Below are 17,297 nucleotides of genomic sequence, written 5' to 3'. Positions count from 1 at the left end.
ATTGATGAACATCACTGCTGGCTCATGGGATGAGAGGAGATATATGAGCACTTGGCAGCCCTGGGCAATGCTGGAAAAGCTTGTCCCATCCTTCCTCTTTTTGTTCTCTGTTAGGGATGTCAGGGCTTGTCGTTATTCAACATCTATTGGTTAATTTGGCTGATTGTTTTCCATTCTTTAATGTATCCGTTATTTATTTATTCACTTGTGTAACGAGCAGTTCCGGACTGATCACTCTGGCATGTAAATGAGCTGCTCTAGCGCTTGTCACTGAAATTTGTAGATTGGGAGAGTTTGCAATCAAACACAGTCGGAATCTAAATTACAACATTTCAGGCAATAATAGCAGGGAAAAGACAGGAAGGATGTGCCATAAATAAGATGGGATCAGAGCAGGGTGCCCAGAGCTATGCTGACAACACGCCAGGAGCCCCGAGGCATCAGGAGTCCCCGCTCTGCAGCACCGGGGTGCACCAGGCAGGGCTGGCACCACTCTGCAGATGGTTTCACCGTGGAGAGAATCATAGAATCACAGAACGATTAGGGAGCGAAGGGACCTCTGGAGATCATCCAGTCCAGCCCATCTGCTAAAGGAGGATCACCCAGAGCAGATCGCACAGGTGGGCCCAGGGGGTTTGAATGTCTCAGAGAAGGAGACTCCACACCCGCTCTGGGCAGCCTGGGCCAGGCTCTGGCACCTCCCAGCAAACAAGTTTCTGCTCATGTCCAGATGGAGCCTCCTGTGCTTCAGTCTGTGCCCCTTGCCCCTCACCCTGGCGCTGGGCACCATGAACAGAGTCTGGTCCATCCTCTGACACCCACCCTGAGATATTGATCCATTGATCACATCCCTCTCAGCTTCTCTTCTCCAGCTCAACAGCCCCAGCTGTCTCAGTGTCTCCTCATCACAAAGATGCTCCAGAGCCCTCATTATCCTCATAGCCCTAGAGAAGGGCAAACAGAGAAAGCAAAAGACTTTTGAAGAGTAGTAGGATGTGGCCCATGGCTGAGGACCACTTGCACCAGTCTCTGAAGATGGCTCATTAAGCTAGCATGGTGAAAAGTGTGCAGACACAGAACTATGGGCTGCAAGGAGCATCTGGCCCGTTGTGTAGGATGCTGATTTGCTTCTCACCGTGGCTCATGTTTGGCTTCTTTCCACCACTCTGGGCTGCATCAGAAGTCAGTGGATGCATCCAGGACACAATTCTCTCCATCTCAAGGTCAGTAAGAGGGATCACTCAAGATAAATAAGAGATCAAAGTGCCATAAGCCTTCCTGCATGCAACAGGCACTGCAGCTGGGCTGAGGAGAAGGGAACAACCAGCACCTCTGCAAAGCTAGGGAAGAAGTGCCTGTATCATTCCATGATAGGGCATCCCTGGGCTGAAGTCCAGCCAGGAAAAAGTGACATTCAGCATGCACAGCACCGTGAATCCCAGCAGGGCTGGCGGAAGGACCTCTGGGATCTCCTGTCCAGCTTCTTGCTCATGCTGGGCTCTTCCCAACACTACATCAGGCTGTCTGTGACTTTACCCACATATGTCTTGAAAGCCCCCAAGGACAGAGATCTCTTACTGTTCTGAGGACCTGCCTCAGGATTGCACCACACTCGGGTGAAGAAGCATTTCATCCTGAAAGTGTCCATCCTGAATCTCTGGAGGTCTAATGTGTGGCTGCGGCTCCTTGTCAACATCATTTGCCACTAGCGAGATGTGTTTGGCTCTATCTTCCTTGCAATTGCTCCAAGCAGCTGCACTCTTCATCTGGCTAATCACAACCCAGCAGGATGGCCTCCCCACTGCTGATTGCAAGGATGAATAATTTCCCTTGACCTTGGCCACAATTCCCCTAACGTAGCCCAAGGTGCAGTTTACCTTATCTGTGGCTTGCTCACGTTCAGCCTGGTGTCCACCACTCCCCACCCCAACCGTTTCCCTACTCCAGGCAGTGAGTCCACAGCCTCTTCACCCATGTGTCAAAGTTGGTGCTTCTTGTAGGCTGAGAGGAGAGATTGCACAGTATCTCCAAAACATCCTCAAGGGTTTAAAAGATGGCTTGAAATCTGCAAGTGAAGTGAAAAATAGACAAATCCTGGTCCTTCTTTCACCTGTTAACTTCATGCTATGGGCTCAGGAGATGGGGCTCTGAGAGGAACCCTGAGCAGCATGAGATTTCCTTCCAGATCCAAAGTGATGGTCATATTGGGGGGCAGGTACAAAGCCTTTGCCTTTGGGCTTTGTGTTTTGACTTCTCAGTCCTGGGTATGCAAAGTTTGAACTCCTTAGGGCCGTGAGGCCGTGGCAAGACCATCACGAATCACTCTACCAGACAGGGATGTGCTCATCCCAGCGGAGTGGGGACCACTGTGCACTCATCTGTAGTAATGTTGTGTTTTCCGCTGGGCTGAGACGACCAGCACAGACCTTTCCTGTGCCCTGTGCACTGCCAGGTCCTGACAGCTGCCAGAGCATTGTGTGCCCTTCCCAGGCTGCTCTCCATGCCATGGTCTGGTTTCCCTGACATAACATCTTGAAAATGGAGTAGAGGTTTCCTGCAGGCGCGAGTTAGTGTTAACTGGGTCAGCGACAGCTGGAGGTCCATGCTGGCTGGAGACTATTACAACCTATTTCTATTACAACTCGCTTTCCGCAGGGGCTTCTCCGGGAACTTGGCTTCCCTCTAACTGACCTTGGCTGCCAGATCGATCCCAAGTTGCAAACTCATTTCTCACGTCTGCTCAATTTGGAGGGCGTCTGATTGCTGCTTCAGAGGCTCTGATTGCCTTTGCTTCTGGCCGATGGGACCCCGGCGAGTGCCTTGCAGGCACCATCAGCCAAGCCTGGCTGAGTGGATCTACCCAGGAATGACCCAGCCAAGCTGCAGTGGTGCTGTGCAGGGCCAGCCCTGACTTTTTCAAGGTGGGGATGTATTCAGCCTGCAGTAGGCTGGAGATCATGATGCCTCCTTGTCCCTTCTGGCCTGTACTTGAGCCCTTCAGCAGCACAAAGCTTTGATTTCAGTGGCTCTCGGGGCTCTGGTTCCCTGAGCAGGCAGAGGGCAGCAGCACCCGTATCCTCTGCTGTCCGTGGTCCACACACATGCAGCATCCTTTCAGGTGCTTTCATTAGCTCAACAGCTTGTTACCCTTCATGGGCAGATCCCAATCTCTCTGCTTCTGCTGTGCTTCCCCTGAGTTCACCCTCCTTAGCCACCTCCATCGTTTTCCACCAGGAGTCAACCCTCATCTGCTCCAGCAGACACTTTTCCACTGGCAATGGCATTAACTGCTCGGGATCCTGTCCCACAGGCGCCACCTGAGCTGCTTCCTCTCCCTCCTCTCCCTCTTCTCCTCCTTTCCACAGGCAGAGGTCAAACCCGTGTCCTTGTTGCCAACTCAAAAGCAAATCGATCGACATCTAAGAGGCAATTGCTGTCCTCAGCGAGTTTCTGTGTGAGGGGCAGTTGTGTGGCAGCCCCAGCACCAACTCCCTGCCCTGGAAGTTATTCTTCATTTGGACTCTTAATTTCAGAGCTGCACTGAGGGATGGGAAGATTCCCAGCTTCTAATTAATTCCTGAGTTCCATGTAATTGATGCAATTTACTGCCAGTGTATCTGTTTTATTGCACTGTGGAGAAGGTAATTCTGTAACACCATTTTCTCAAACACTCTAGTGAGTGGCCGTAAGTCATGCCCTGAAATTTATCTTCAAACTCCAAATCCAGGGGCAAGTTTGCTCTGGGGGGCAGAAGAGGACTGTGGTCCTGTGCCTGTCACCAGAGACATTCACCCAGGAGGTCCCTGGAGGACCACACGTGGCACGGGAGGAACACAACATGGTGCGCGGCTGCCTCTGGACAGTGGGTCCTGGTCCTCTGTGTCTGGTGAACACAGATGTCCTACATGAGGATGAGCACAAGATGGCACATGCAAGGTTTTACAGCAGAGCATCCTGTGGCATTTCATGTTACACAAGCTGCAGGCTTTGATTTCCAGTTCCGAGTCATACTGTAATGGAACAGACGTGTCCACATTAGTCTTCAAGAGGAGGTTTCAGGAGCCTCGGGATGGGCAGAGCAGGCAGTGGGATTTCTAGGGAGCTCTAATCCTTCCACTAATCGCTGAGCTTTTCAAACTAATTTATCTGGGGAAGCCAAATGGGGCCACTCATTTGCCACAGCTGTACGAGAAGATTAGCAGGTACTGTCTCTGACTTTCAGTCTTGAGCTGGACAGACCCTCCAAAAGCCCTAAAAGCCCATATTGATGGGACTGTGCATCTGTGTCTCTTTTCAAGTATCATCTATCCTGTTCAGGTGTAGCATCTGCTGAGTAGGGCTGTATCCTTCCACTTGGAGATGTGTTGATGTGCCTCACTGGGGCTTAAGAGGGGATTTCACTGAGCCCTCCAAATTGTCTTACTCACTAATTAATGACCACGTTTCAGTTTTGGAACATGCACTTAGATAAACTGCAAAAGCACATTTCATTAATCCTAATTAATGATTTAAATACTCAGAAGCCTCTGCTGAGGCCCTGTGATTGATGGCAGCTGGCTGTCTGTGTCACGGTGCTTTGGTCCCTTGGCATCCCTGACTGTGCAGTGGGGAAATGGGCACTGACCCTCCCTGCTTCCCCCCTGCCTGCTGCCTTCAGATCCAGGGTGGTCACCTTTCTGGAAGGTTTAACTAGGTGCTTGATCAGAAAGTGAGTGAGTGACAATTCGTACCTTGTGCTAGACAGGACATCTTCCCTGAATTTAAACTCTGTGTGTCCCCGTGTGCGCAGCCAGAGCAGCAGTGACTGCCAATACCTGGGACTGGTGGGAAACAGGCTTTGCAGACCACTGAATCACAGAGTCACAGAATGGACTGGGTTGGAAAAGACCTCAGAGATCATCCAGTCCAACCCTTGGTCCAACTCCAGCCCATTGACTAGATCATGGCACTAAGTGCCATGTCCAATCTCAGTTTAAACACCTCCAGGGCCGGTGAGTCCAGCACCTCCCTGGGCAGCCATTCCAATGCCTGACCACTCTCTCTGCACAGAATTGCTTTCTCATCTCCAGCCTCAATTTCCCCCGGCAGAGTTGAAGCCCATGGCCCCTTGTCCTATTGCTGATGCCTGGGAGAAGAGCCCAATCCCCACCTGGCTAGAACTGCCCTTCAGGTAGTTCTAGAGAGTGCTGAGCTCAGCTCTGAGCCTCCTCTTCTCCAGACTAAACAAGCCCAGCTCCCTCAGCCTCTCCCCATAGGGCTTGTGTTCAAGTCCCTTCACCGATCTTGTTGCTTCCCCTCAGTTCACCCTCCTCAACCACCTCCATCGTTTTCCACCCAGGAGTCAGCTCAGGGAAGAGCTGGGCAAGTAATTGCCCTTCAGGCCCCTGCAAAGCACCATCCACACCCACACAGGGCTTAGACAGCCCATGGGGCACAAAGCATGTTGCCTTCCATCCTGCTGGATGTGGCACCAAGAGCATTTCCCAGTGCTGAGACACCGAGGAAAGACCTCCGAGCAGATATACACACACAGCTGTGCAACTGCTCATGGAATTAAACATGAATTAAAGAGAGGAAAGGACCCTCCTGCACTGCCAAAACCCTGCTGCTGAGGCTGGACTTGGAGGTGTCACCTGTCTGCACCCCGGACCTGGACCCCGCCTGCACCCTGCCTGCTGGAAGGGCTCTGCCCAAGGTGGTCCCTCCTACACTCCTGGCTACCAGCCGGGTTAAGATAGAGGTATCTGTCACACTCTAAGATAAGAGTACATGATAAAAGCTCATTTGGACACCCACAAAGGAGTACAAAGAGACAATGGCAGGAGAGGGAGCCCAAACAACACCCTGGGGCTACTCCCAGACTCATGACAGAAGAACCATCAGCCCATCAAAGGCCGATCTCCACAAGCCCAGAGGATCAGAGACACACGTGGGGGCAGGTGGGAACTCAGATTACAGACCCCTGAAGAACAACCACTTTGTCCAGGCCCCCCAGGGCTGTCCCAGCAGAGCTATCAGCCTCAGTGGGAGGTGTGGGACTCACTACGAGGAGTCAGTGGGAGCAGCTCCCCAGGTCACCTTTTGGACCAAGGGGGTTGCTACCTAGGGGTGTGAGACCCATCATGCAGGGAAAGAGCTTTTTTGTAGTTACTGTGGGCAAACTGGGTATCTAAGCCTAGTTACTGGAGGGATCCACATTGTATGTATGTGTATGTATATATACACATATGGAGAACAGATACATACGTTCTTCCTAGTGGACCTCCACCCTGCTCAGCCAGAGAGTGGAGCAGGATGAGGCTTTTGGTGCTGTCAGTGTTCATGTGGGTGCTCTGAGTGTTTCACAGAATCCCAGAATGTCAGGGGTTGAAGGGCCCTGGAAAGCTCATCCAGTGCAATCCCCCCGGAGCAGGAACACCCAGATGAGGTTACACAGGAAGGTGTCCAGGCGAGTTGGAATGTCTGCACAGAAGGAGACTCCACAACCCCCCTGGGCAGCCTGGGCCAGGCTCTGCCACCCTCACCCCAACAAGTTTCTTCTCATCTTTCAGTGGAACCTCCTGTGTTCCAGTTTGCACCCATTGCCCCTTGTCCTGTCCCTGGTTGTCACCAGCAGAGCCTGGCTCCATCCTCCTGACACTGCCCCTTTCCATATTGATCCCCAGCAATGAGTCCCCCCTCAGTGTCCTCTTGTCCAGCTCCAGAGCCCCAGCTCCCTCAGCCTTTCCTCACACGGGAGATGCTCCACTCCCTGCAGCATCTTGGTGGCTGCGCTGGACTCTCTGCAGCAGTTCCCTGTCCTGCTGGAACTGAGGGGCCACAACTGGACACAAGATTCCAGGTGTGGTCTCCCCAGGGCAGAGCAGAGGGGCAGGAGAACCTCTCTGACCTACTGACCACCCCCTTCTAACCCACCCCAGGTCCCATTGGCTTCCTGGCCACAAGGGCCCAGTGCTGGCTCATGGTCACCCTGCTGTCCCCAGGACCCCCAGGTCCCTTTCCCCTACGCTGCTCTCTAATAGGTCATTCAATAGGTTCGTCTGTGACCTGTGTGGCTGGCCAGGTATATAGGTATATAAATATATAGACATATAATGTGAAGTACATGTGTGCTTTGCGTGTGTGTGCCTGCTGGGAACACACATCTTCAGCCTTACCACTGGTTGGACCTGGGGACATGGAGCTACAGAAGCCTCACCGCTCCCAACTGTTGCATAGAGCATAACATACTTCCCACTAACAATAAATACTGAAAACAGCAATTTCATGATGAAGATTTTGGGAATGAGCATAGGAACCACCTGCATTTGTGTCTGCTGTGGTTACGGATTCTGCTGCAGACCCTGAGTGTCGCATCTGCTGGATATACAGACAGGGAGAGAAAAATCCCCTTTTTCAAGAGAAAACCAGGAGAGGCAGCCTATGATGTTATTCTTCCAGGAGCTGAGCATCCTCCTGCTCCTCTGGGACCTCGCTAGCGCAGTGCGTGACACGCAAAGCCTCTCCTGCAGCATCCCAGCTACTTTGTGGTTTGGATCTAGAGGTGAGAGACGGCTGTCTGCAGCCTTGTGATGATCTGCTTGACTTTCCACTGACACCTGGCTACTCAACAGCAAAATCATAGTTCCCTGTCTGGTCATGCCCTTCTCTTGGAGGGGAATCGGGAAGCGATATTCTCTTTATTTCAGGTCCTCTGATAAAGCTGTATACTTTAAAGCCCCACTTCCTGAAGTCATGAGATTAAGTGTAAAACTCAGTTTCCACCTAAAAAAGTATATTTTTCCCCATCTGTTGATGGAAGAGCCCAAAAATATTATCAAAAGGTTGCTGTTAGTTTGGACGTCAAAAGGTGAGGATGTGAATAAAAAATCCATAGTGGATTTTAAGCCATGCCTGATTTGGAGGTCTGGAACAGGTTTGGGGCAGAACAGGGACTCCACCAACACCCCCAGCGTGACACTGAGGAGCATTTCTAAATTTCTGGAAGACTCGGGGACATGGAACATAGATGTCACTCATTTCCCCTGTGCCTCTGAGGTTCAGACATAGGCCGAGCGGCAGCTACGACCTTCTGTATGCCCTGTGTGCCCAGGGCTGTGCTCGGGGATGGGGACCCCTCCTCGTGCCACCCCTCAGGGCTGCAGAGCTGTCAGCCTGGCCCTTGGATGCGCTGCATGTCCTCACCCTTTATTAAACACACTTTGCTTTGGATGCTGCTCAATTCCTAATCAAACCTGCTCGGCAATGTTTATCTCCAAGCCCCTAGAGCTGTACTGTCAAGGTCTCCTGTGTTTCTGGTATCTCGGGGGCAGCATTTCTCCTGTGTCCCTTTGCCTCAGAGGACTCACAGCAAAGCTGATCCTGCTCCTTTCTTATCCAACTCCACAGAGTCCTTGCAGGGGAGGAACAGAGGGAAACCACCTCCAGGACACCATCCTGAGAGAAAGCTGGCAGGACTGCAGGCTGGAGAGAAGCACTCCAGGGCATCCATCTTAACGTGGCATCTCCCTCTTCTCAAGCGCTGCTGATATATTTGCATCAGAGCACTTCGCTGTGCCGTGTGACGGCTCAGCCCTGCTGTCTGGACAACCCCAGAGCCCAGCAGGGGGGCTGAGGTTTTCTACATGCATAAGCAGATTTGCAGCTGTCTTCAACCAGTCCTAAAAGGTTCTTCATGGGATGACCTCTGTGAGTGCAAACTCTTGCTCCACTGTCCTAAAAACAGACTCTGGAAGGAGGAGCTGTTGCTGTCTGATTGTGCTTAGGGGGATGTCACTTGGATCAGAGTGAGGACAGATAAATAATCTGCATGCAAAGCGCTTTCCTCTTGCACAGCTGGCTCACATGACAGATACAGGAATCAGGGAGCTGGGGAAGGTTTATTATACCTGGGATTATAGAAGTGTCTGACAACTGCTTACGGTAAGTCGTCCAGAAGTAAAGGATGCTCTGCATTTTGATGAGACCCCTGCGTGAGTGAGCAGCAGAAGTAGCTGGGGAGTGCACTGCTGGGACTTGTTTTCTTTGTGGACCCCAGAGCCTGACAGCATCAAAGGTCCAGCCTGGGCTGTGCAGCCAGCGCAGAGTGCAGGATGGCACTGGAGGATGGGGACGGTGCCCGCACACACCTCCCAGCCTGGCTGGGCTGGGTGTGGGATGCCCTTTGGAGACATGGTTGACATGGTTGTGTCTGCTCTCCGCACCTGGTGGGTGGACACTGAGGCATCTGGCTGCAGCCCCTTTTCCCACAGTCCTCCCTGCCTCCTTTCGCTGTGCAGAACCCTCCTGCTACAGATGCAGATGCATCCTCTGCAGTGACAACAGGCAGGGAGGAGAGCCAGCTCCAGCTGAGTGGAGGAGCTGGAAATAGCCTTTTGTGAACCTTTTTTAGCAGTTCATTTGGAGTTGTGTTTTGCCAGCAAAACTTCCTCACGCTGTCTCTCTCTCTTAGTAGAAGGCTGTTATTATTGCAAAATGAAGCCACATGCACGTGGTTCCTCAGCAGCACAGAGCCGGTCGTGCAGCAGGAGGGATGCAGGCAAGCACAGAGAGAGGCATCAAAGTGCCATTATTAATTCACGCTCACATTCATTCTAATAACACCTTGAATCGTGGCAAATTCAGCTGGTGTTAACCGCTTGTTGCAAGCAAGGGGCTTTCCAGGGGAAGAGGCTTGTGCGAAGGAGCACACTGGCTTTGCAAGTGCAGCTCCGGGCTTGCTCAGTAAAACAAGAGTGAAGCAGTACTGGTCTGACTGGGTCCCTGGCAGTGATGGTGGCTTCGCATGTCACCAGCAGCCTTCACATCCCACAAAGAGCTTCCAGTTAGGGGGCACAGACACAGAGTCATTACGATCCTGTAGACAAGGATGGCACATGGGCATGGATCTTTACTGGACATCTGAGATCATCCCTTGCAGCCTCTGACCCTGCCCTAGCACTCAGTTCAGGGGTTGCATGAGAGGCACAGTTTTCTTTTTGGGCAAGGAAGGGGTTATTTAACACACCAGTGTGCTTCATCCCTGCCCCTCGTCCTGCTGTGCAGAGATTTGCACTCCCTTGGTCGGGTGATCTCAGTTATGTGGTTTGCAGGGCAGTGTGGGGAAAGACCCCAAGCCCCTTGTGTCTTGACTAAGGGATTATAAGGCATTGGCAATTTGAAAAGCAGGGGAAGCGGGAAAGCAGTGTTGGTTTACAACTTTTTAATAGACTTTTAAGTTTAACTCCCTGCTCTGGGTCAGGTGGGAGGGCTGGTGCAAGAGCGCGGGCTGCAGTGGGAAGAGCTGCCTGCAGGGCACACGCGTGTGCATTGCACACACAGGCGCAGGGTGCAGCCTGCGCTGTCACACATGGCACACGTACAGGCACTGGCAAACACAGAGCGATAAAACATCCCACCCTAGCGGGAAGGTTTATACACTCTGTAAAACAGGTGCTGTCACCCACACTTGTGCACGGGCGCTGTTCACACACCCGTGGCGCAGGGCACAGCAGGAAGGGCTGCACACGTGCGTACCATGTGCAGGATGGAAGCATGAACCTGGCAGAAGTTGTGGCACACAGACACACAGGGATGTGCAAACAAGGACAGTCACACTCCCACACATACATCCACACACTTTTCTCTGATCTATTTCACCGAGGCTTATAACTCAAAATAGGGTTGTGGGTGTTTTACGTTTTGTTTTGTTTGAGGTTCTTTCTTTCGTTTTTGGTGTTTTTTTAATGTGGTTTGGTCCGTTGTTTGGTTCTTGTTTGTTAGTTTGTTTTTTGGTTGGTTAGTTGGTTGGTTTTTTTGGGGGGGGCAGTTTGTTTGTTTGTGTTCTTTTGTTTTGGTTTGATTTTTAAGTGTTATACGGGGGAAAATGCACCAGTGACGGTGAGTGTGTTTGGCACAGGTATTTCTGCAGCCAGCCCACAGCTCACCCTCCTGCCTGATTTCTGGCTGCTCTGCCAACAGGACAGGCTGAGGAGAGCAAGTCTCGATGGCTGCTGACAAGTCTTGGAGAGAAAATGTGATGGCAGCCTGGGAGCCAGGGTCGCTGGCATTGGGAGCATTGTTTGCCTGCTGCTGGAACAGGATTGTGAGTAGGACAGGACTGTGGGTGGTAGCAGCATCTCCCACGCATGCTTTACTCCTTTTGCCTGGAGCATCACCCCAACAGCACGAGGGATGGCCTGGACTTTTCTCATTTTATCAGTACTGCAAATAGAAAGGGGGAAGTTTCTGGAAGGAGATTTTTCCACACTGGTGGTGCCCAACAGGTCCAGGATTGGCAGTCTGACCAGAGCTGTCACAGGGGAGGGACGGGAGGTCCCAGCCAGGAGAAGAGAGATGCAGCTTAGGAAGAGTGGTGCAGGAGAAGGAGGGAGTGGGAAGCACAGTGCAGTTCCTGAGGGGTTAAACCTGCAGCACAAAGGACAAGCAGGTTGGGACCATCCATGAACGGATTAGGGGAGTTTCAAAGGCAGGTGGAGCTGGACAGAAAGTGCCCAGACATGGGGCTGCAGCGGAGCGGGGTGCAGGGAGGTGCTCTAGAGCTGGCACAGCCAGGCAGGGACAGTAAAACTTTCCAAAAGCACCGGCTGATCAGAATATTTGCATTGTTTTTCTGGCCTTTTCTGATGTACTAATGAAGTGCTTTGAGGCATAGCAGGAGCAAATGCGCTTCCTCAGCATGGCAATGTCTGTTGAAGGAAGCCTGCTCTGCATGCTTTATTATTAAAATACATTATTTACAGGGAGACAGAGAGAAAGCAAGACGTGTGATCAGTAATGATGGTGTAATGCTGCTAAGCTGGGCTCATTTCAGAAACATGCATTTTAACAAGGCCAGAGGCAAGGTCGCACGTCCAAGGCTGAGGTGGGCAGGTCACACACCAGACGGGGGTGCATCCTGGAGACCTGTGCCCTTGACAGGGGACTGCGGGTTGCAGCAGGCATAGGCCCTGCTTGCTGTGCCTGATGGGGCAAATGCAGAGCCTGTGTGAGCAAGGGGTGCCATGGAGGGAGGTGACCTCCCTGTCCACATGTCCAAGCCCTTGCATAGATTGGATGTGGCCACCACCACACCCGGGCAGTTGCCTTGCATTGCCTGAAGTGTCACTTAGACACCAAGTCCGCAGGAGTGTGATCTGAGACCCACAGTCCCATCACCACTGTCACTTCGTCCCAGAGCACAATCAGAGCATTTCTGTGTCAGGCAAAACAGATGCTCATGGATCAAATCTTGTAGCAAAAGGCAGACAGAAAGAGTCGGGAGGACCAGGAACTAAAACGTACCCAGGGAAACAAAACATACAGTGCAAATGTGGATATACCTATCTCATATCTCTATACCTTTGCTCATGCAAACCACTGTCTGCTAGTCACCCACTGTCGCAGGTGCTCTCCTTCTGCACATCCCACCACTCCTGCTCCATGTGCTGCCACCATAACAGCTCAGCTTCCTGCTCCAGGGTGGACAGGACAGTTGAGGGAGGGCAAAGAGGCAGGAGCAAGGACAGGGAACGAGGGCAGGGGCAGCATCACTTGATCCCCATGGCCAGATGCATGCAGGGATACAGAACATGCAGAGCAACTCCTTCCTAATCCTTCATCTTCACTGTAAACACAGAGGCCATGTGCTGTGTGAGGTGGAAGGGGAACCATCTACACGGCCACTTGAGCACAGAGCCACCACTGAGCATCGGGACAGGTGACGCTGATCAGCGTCCATGAAGCTCTGGCTTGGATTGAGCGCTGGTTTGAGGCACTTGGAGCTGGAAGCAGCTGTTCCTATAGAGGTTCTTTGCTGTGGCGCAGTCCTTCCTTTGACACCAATGAGGTTCTGCTCCCTACTCTCATGTGGCATCCGTGTGCAGGTCACTCCTCTCTCAGACCTCAGTTTCTTGCTACATGAACTCTGCAGAGGGCCAGGTCTCACTGTACGGTGACAGGGCAGAGCTCCGCTGCTGCACAAGTTCTGGCTTTCCTGGTGAGCTAATTCCGGAGTCACTAATTTAATGATGATTAATGACAGGTACACCACCCTTTCCTTCCTCCTTTTATCGACTGGGAAGAAAAACCCGGAGCAGAGCCGGAGATTAATTAATTCCCCCAAGTGGAGGGGAAAGTAATCAGACTGAAATCAGATTGAATTCAGGACTAGCAGGAGAGCAGGAGGATGTACCGAGAGACAGGTACATGGGAGATGCCCCGGCCCGTGTTGGGCTGGGAGGGACACAGCCGCTGAGCAGATTCCCCAGGAAGGGCTGGGAAGGGTTTGGGATGTAGCAGGCAGGGCTGTGAGGACCTGGCATCCCGGCCGGCCCTGCCCGCCTGGGCACACAGCCAGGACACCACACCAGACCAGAGATGGCAGCAATTCTGTGCAAAGCCTGGCCACAAGTGCCAGGATGTTCCAGGATGTTCCAAGTTCACCCTCTCCTCTGTCTCTACCCGACTCCACAGTTGGCATTTCTCTTTGCTACAGACTCTTGCAGCATCACCAGACCGGTTAAGAGCTGCCATGGAATGTTGCATTTCTGCAAATTACTCTACATAATTTTATTTGTGATTTTCATGTTTACTTCACCTGGGAAATCCCAGTGTAAGGATGATCAAGGATATGTGGGTTAATCTGCCAGGTAGCTATCTGTGTTAAAATGGCACATCCTTCAAGAACATCTATTTCACCTTGAGAAAATATCTCCTCCCCTCTTTTCCTACAAGTCAGTTCACAAGCAGAATTGCGTCTTATAGCTCTGGGGCTTGGGGCTCCAGCAATATCCCAAGTATTTAAGCATGACTAACTGGCTTGTCCCGACCATACCAGGGATTTAAAACCTGTATCCTGTTCAAGTACTGGTCAGGCCCACAACGGCTTCATTTCTAACAGCATGCGCACCCAGCCATCAGCAAGTGAGATGTTCCAGAGTGCCCTTCCCTTCGCAGCGTCACCTCATATTAAGAAAGGGACAATGAATCCTAAACCTGTGACCTCAGTGAAGCAGTCAGTGATACCGTGTCAAAATCTTTTGACATGACGCTTCAAAAAAGAATCTTAAAGAAACTGAACTGTCTTTAAACAAATGCAAATAAACAGTCATCTTTCATCACAAAGCGAGGTTACCAACTGGGTCTATTCTGGTATGTGAGCAATCGATGTGTTCATAAAGGACTGTTTTATGGAGAAGAGCTTTAAGGAGCAAGTTTTCTGGTGACACAGAAATCTCCGGTCTGGTCAAGGATGTGTGGGTCAGGTCAGGTCAGCCTGAGCCAGCAACGCGCCCTTCATGATGGGGCTGTCCTCTGACAGGCTGCGTTAGAAGAAGCATGCCCAACACACCCAGGAAAATCATCATTCCCTCTCCTCCATACTCAAGGAGCCACAACAGAGCCCTGTGCCCAGTTTTGGCCACTGTACTGCACGAGAGATGCCAAGTCCAATGGAGGCCACAAACATGGCCAGGGATTAGAGCACAAGACATCAAAAAAGAGACCAGAGGAACTACATCTACTCAGCCTCAAGAAGGGAGACTTGGGTAAGATCCAGCTGCATCTTTCACTGCCTTAACTGGACGCTTTAAAGGAGACAGAACCAGAGGTGCAGGGTGAAAGAGCAGGAGGGCACAAGGGCAGCATCCAGCTCAATGGGACACAATCCAAAACTTCTTCCCTGTGAGAGTGCTGCAGCCCTAGGAGAGGTGCTCAGGGAGCTTCTGGGATCTCTATCCTTTGAGGTTTTCAAAACTTGGCTCGACAGGCAAGTGAAATTCAGCACACAATAATCACACAATGTGATCATTGACAATGGAGGCGTAAACACCAACCACACAGCCCCAGTGACTCTTGCAGTTGACTGTTAGTGGGACATAGGTGAGGTCTTAAGGACAACAACTGGACAGCTCCAGCTTTGTAGGGAAGCGCAGGGGCAAACATGGTCTTTGGAAGGGTTGGAGAGAGAGGCAAGAGCAAAGCAGCAACCTAGTTACTGCTCCTGCACAATCAGCAGAGACTCATTACACACTCACTGCCTTAAATGCCCTGGAGACAAAGGTATGGGAGTTCACTGGGAAGTCTGTGGGGAGACATTGAGGGCAGGACAGGGAGGAGACAGCAGACAGGTAGGAACACTTTCACCAGGCAAGAGAGGGCATGAACATGGGGAGCGAGGCACCGCATTTTGGAGGCTGGTACGGCTGAAAACAGGCCCAAGCCAGACCCCTCCTGTCACATCGTTTGCTCTACCACCCTCAGAGAAGTGTGCAGTATTTCACAAATCATTTTGTCCCATGTTTCATGGAAAGAGCAGAGAGAGCTCAGCCTCAGTCAGATGCTGCTCTCCGGTGCCCAGCCCGGCTCGGGGGGACGTTCAGCACTGGGTGCCACAGGGACAGTGAATGACAGAGGTTGTCATAGGTCTCTGGGCCACCGCCAGCACATCGGCTGCCAACACGGCAGCAGGAGCCAGCTTTGAATTACTGTGCTCTCTGAGAAGCCTCACCAAGGTTGTGCTGTCTGCTGGGTGACTTCAGCTGCAGCAGTGCAGTGGGTATCTCACGGGGATGTGGACTGGCAATTACCAAGCAGAGGGAACGGTGGGATGAAGATGTGCAGGTGGAGAGGATGGAGGATCATCCTTGGTTCTTGTCTGACATCCAAGCCCCCCGTCAAGGAAAGGAGGTGACCAGAGCTGTGGTGCTGAGGAGCAGGAGTACCAGCCCTCCTGACTGCCCCCTGCAGCCCTGCCCTGACCACAGGCAGCACACATCTGGGCAAGACAAGCTGGGGGATGTGTCCCTGGGGCTACTTGAAACAACCTCTGAGAGCTAGTCAAAGCCCAGCCATGTCCTGTGAGGTTCTCTGAGCTGGACCAGCTCCTCCTGAACCAGCCTGAGCTGCATCCTCTGCCCACAGCATCCATTCTGGAGTGCCACTCCATGCCTGTGCCGTGGGCAGGCAGGGCTGCCTTCCACCCAGGGTTCAGGACAGGAACGGTGATGAGTTGTCCCCACACCCGCAGAGCAGCAGGACTGAGCAGCCGCCCCCAGGCTCCCACCAGGCAGCCCAGATGCTCTGCTCCAGGGGCTCGGTTCTGGGGGGCTCGGCATGGGAGCCTTGGCCCTGTGCAGGAGGAGGATGAGTTTATCATTTATTATTGATTGTCAAGAGTGGGGAGTGCCCTGCATGGCACAGGGGGCTCGGGGAGGCACATTGTCTCTCCCAGTGCTTCTGCAGCAGGGCTGCTTTGTGATAAAAGTTTAATAAATTGAAAGACACAGTTTCCATTCCATTGGTAATTAACTTCTGCTGCTGTGTTCCTTCCTAATTGTCTCTATTACTCCAGATAAAACTGAGATCAATAGAAAACAAAGTCTGGAGGCTGGGAAAGTCGCAATTAATTAATTATCTCTCTCTTGCGTGCATCCTCCGTCTGCTGGTAATCAAACAAGACTGGCTGGTCCTCATGCAGGTCCGGGCCCTGCGTGTCTGCTGACCTCCTGTGGGGGTTTGCAGCAGGCTGAGCAGTGTGTCTCAGAGCGGAGGAGGCAAAGGGACAGCCCTTACTGTGCCACCACATTCCTCCCAGGCACTTTGCCTCTCCAGGATGATCCAGGATGGATTCCATAATGGACCACTTCTCCCAGGGTGGTTGCTGCACATCCGTCTCTCAGACTGCAGTTTGTGCTGGGACAAAAGCACCAGGAAACACCTGGGAGGCAACAGAGCTGACACATCTCCTGTCAAGGTGCATCACTGTCTCTGGGCTGTGACAGTGAACAAGGCTGGGAAGGGGATACAGAGCCAGAAGGTCTCTGCACATAGTATCTGAGATCCTCCATCAGTGTTTAGCATGCTCCATGCCACATGTAGTAAAACCGCCTTGCTGCCAGTCCCTGGAGTGAGCTCATCTCTGGATCCTCTAAAATCTGGAGTATTTCTCCCACTCCTCTGCTGCATGCAGAAGGTTCTTCTCCCGGATGTAGACAGCCCCACACATTTCACGTCTGATCAACTCTCCCAGCCAAAGCTGTGTCTGCTCAGCACTCCCCTGCTGTCAGCGGGGCCAGCAGCAGGGCAGATCTGCAGCCTGCGCAGCCCTCACCAGTGACCACACTGCTGTGTTCCGTGTCCTCTGCCTCCTGAGGCTCTCGCAGGAAGCAGCCTTGGAGACAGCCTGGCATTGAGAGCGGACACTTGGTGAGGGTTTATGATAATTTATACCAACATTCAGAGAAACTAATAGCTTCCCCTTGGAGAGGTGAACACAACAAACCTATAGAAGAGCCAAGCCATGGACACGATCCACCAGC

The sequence above is a fragment of the Nesoenas mayeri genome (genome assembly GCF_963082525.1).
Source record: "Nesoenas mayeri genome assembly, chromosome: 24".
Lineage (NCBI taxonomy): Eukaryota > Metazoa > Chordata > Aves > Columbiformes > Columbidae > Nesoenas > Nesoenas mayeri.
Note: the sequence above shows the minus strand (reverse complement) of the source record.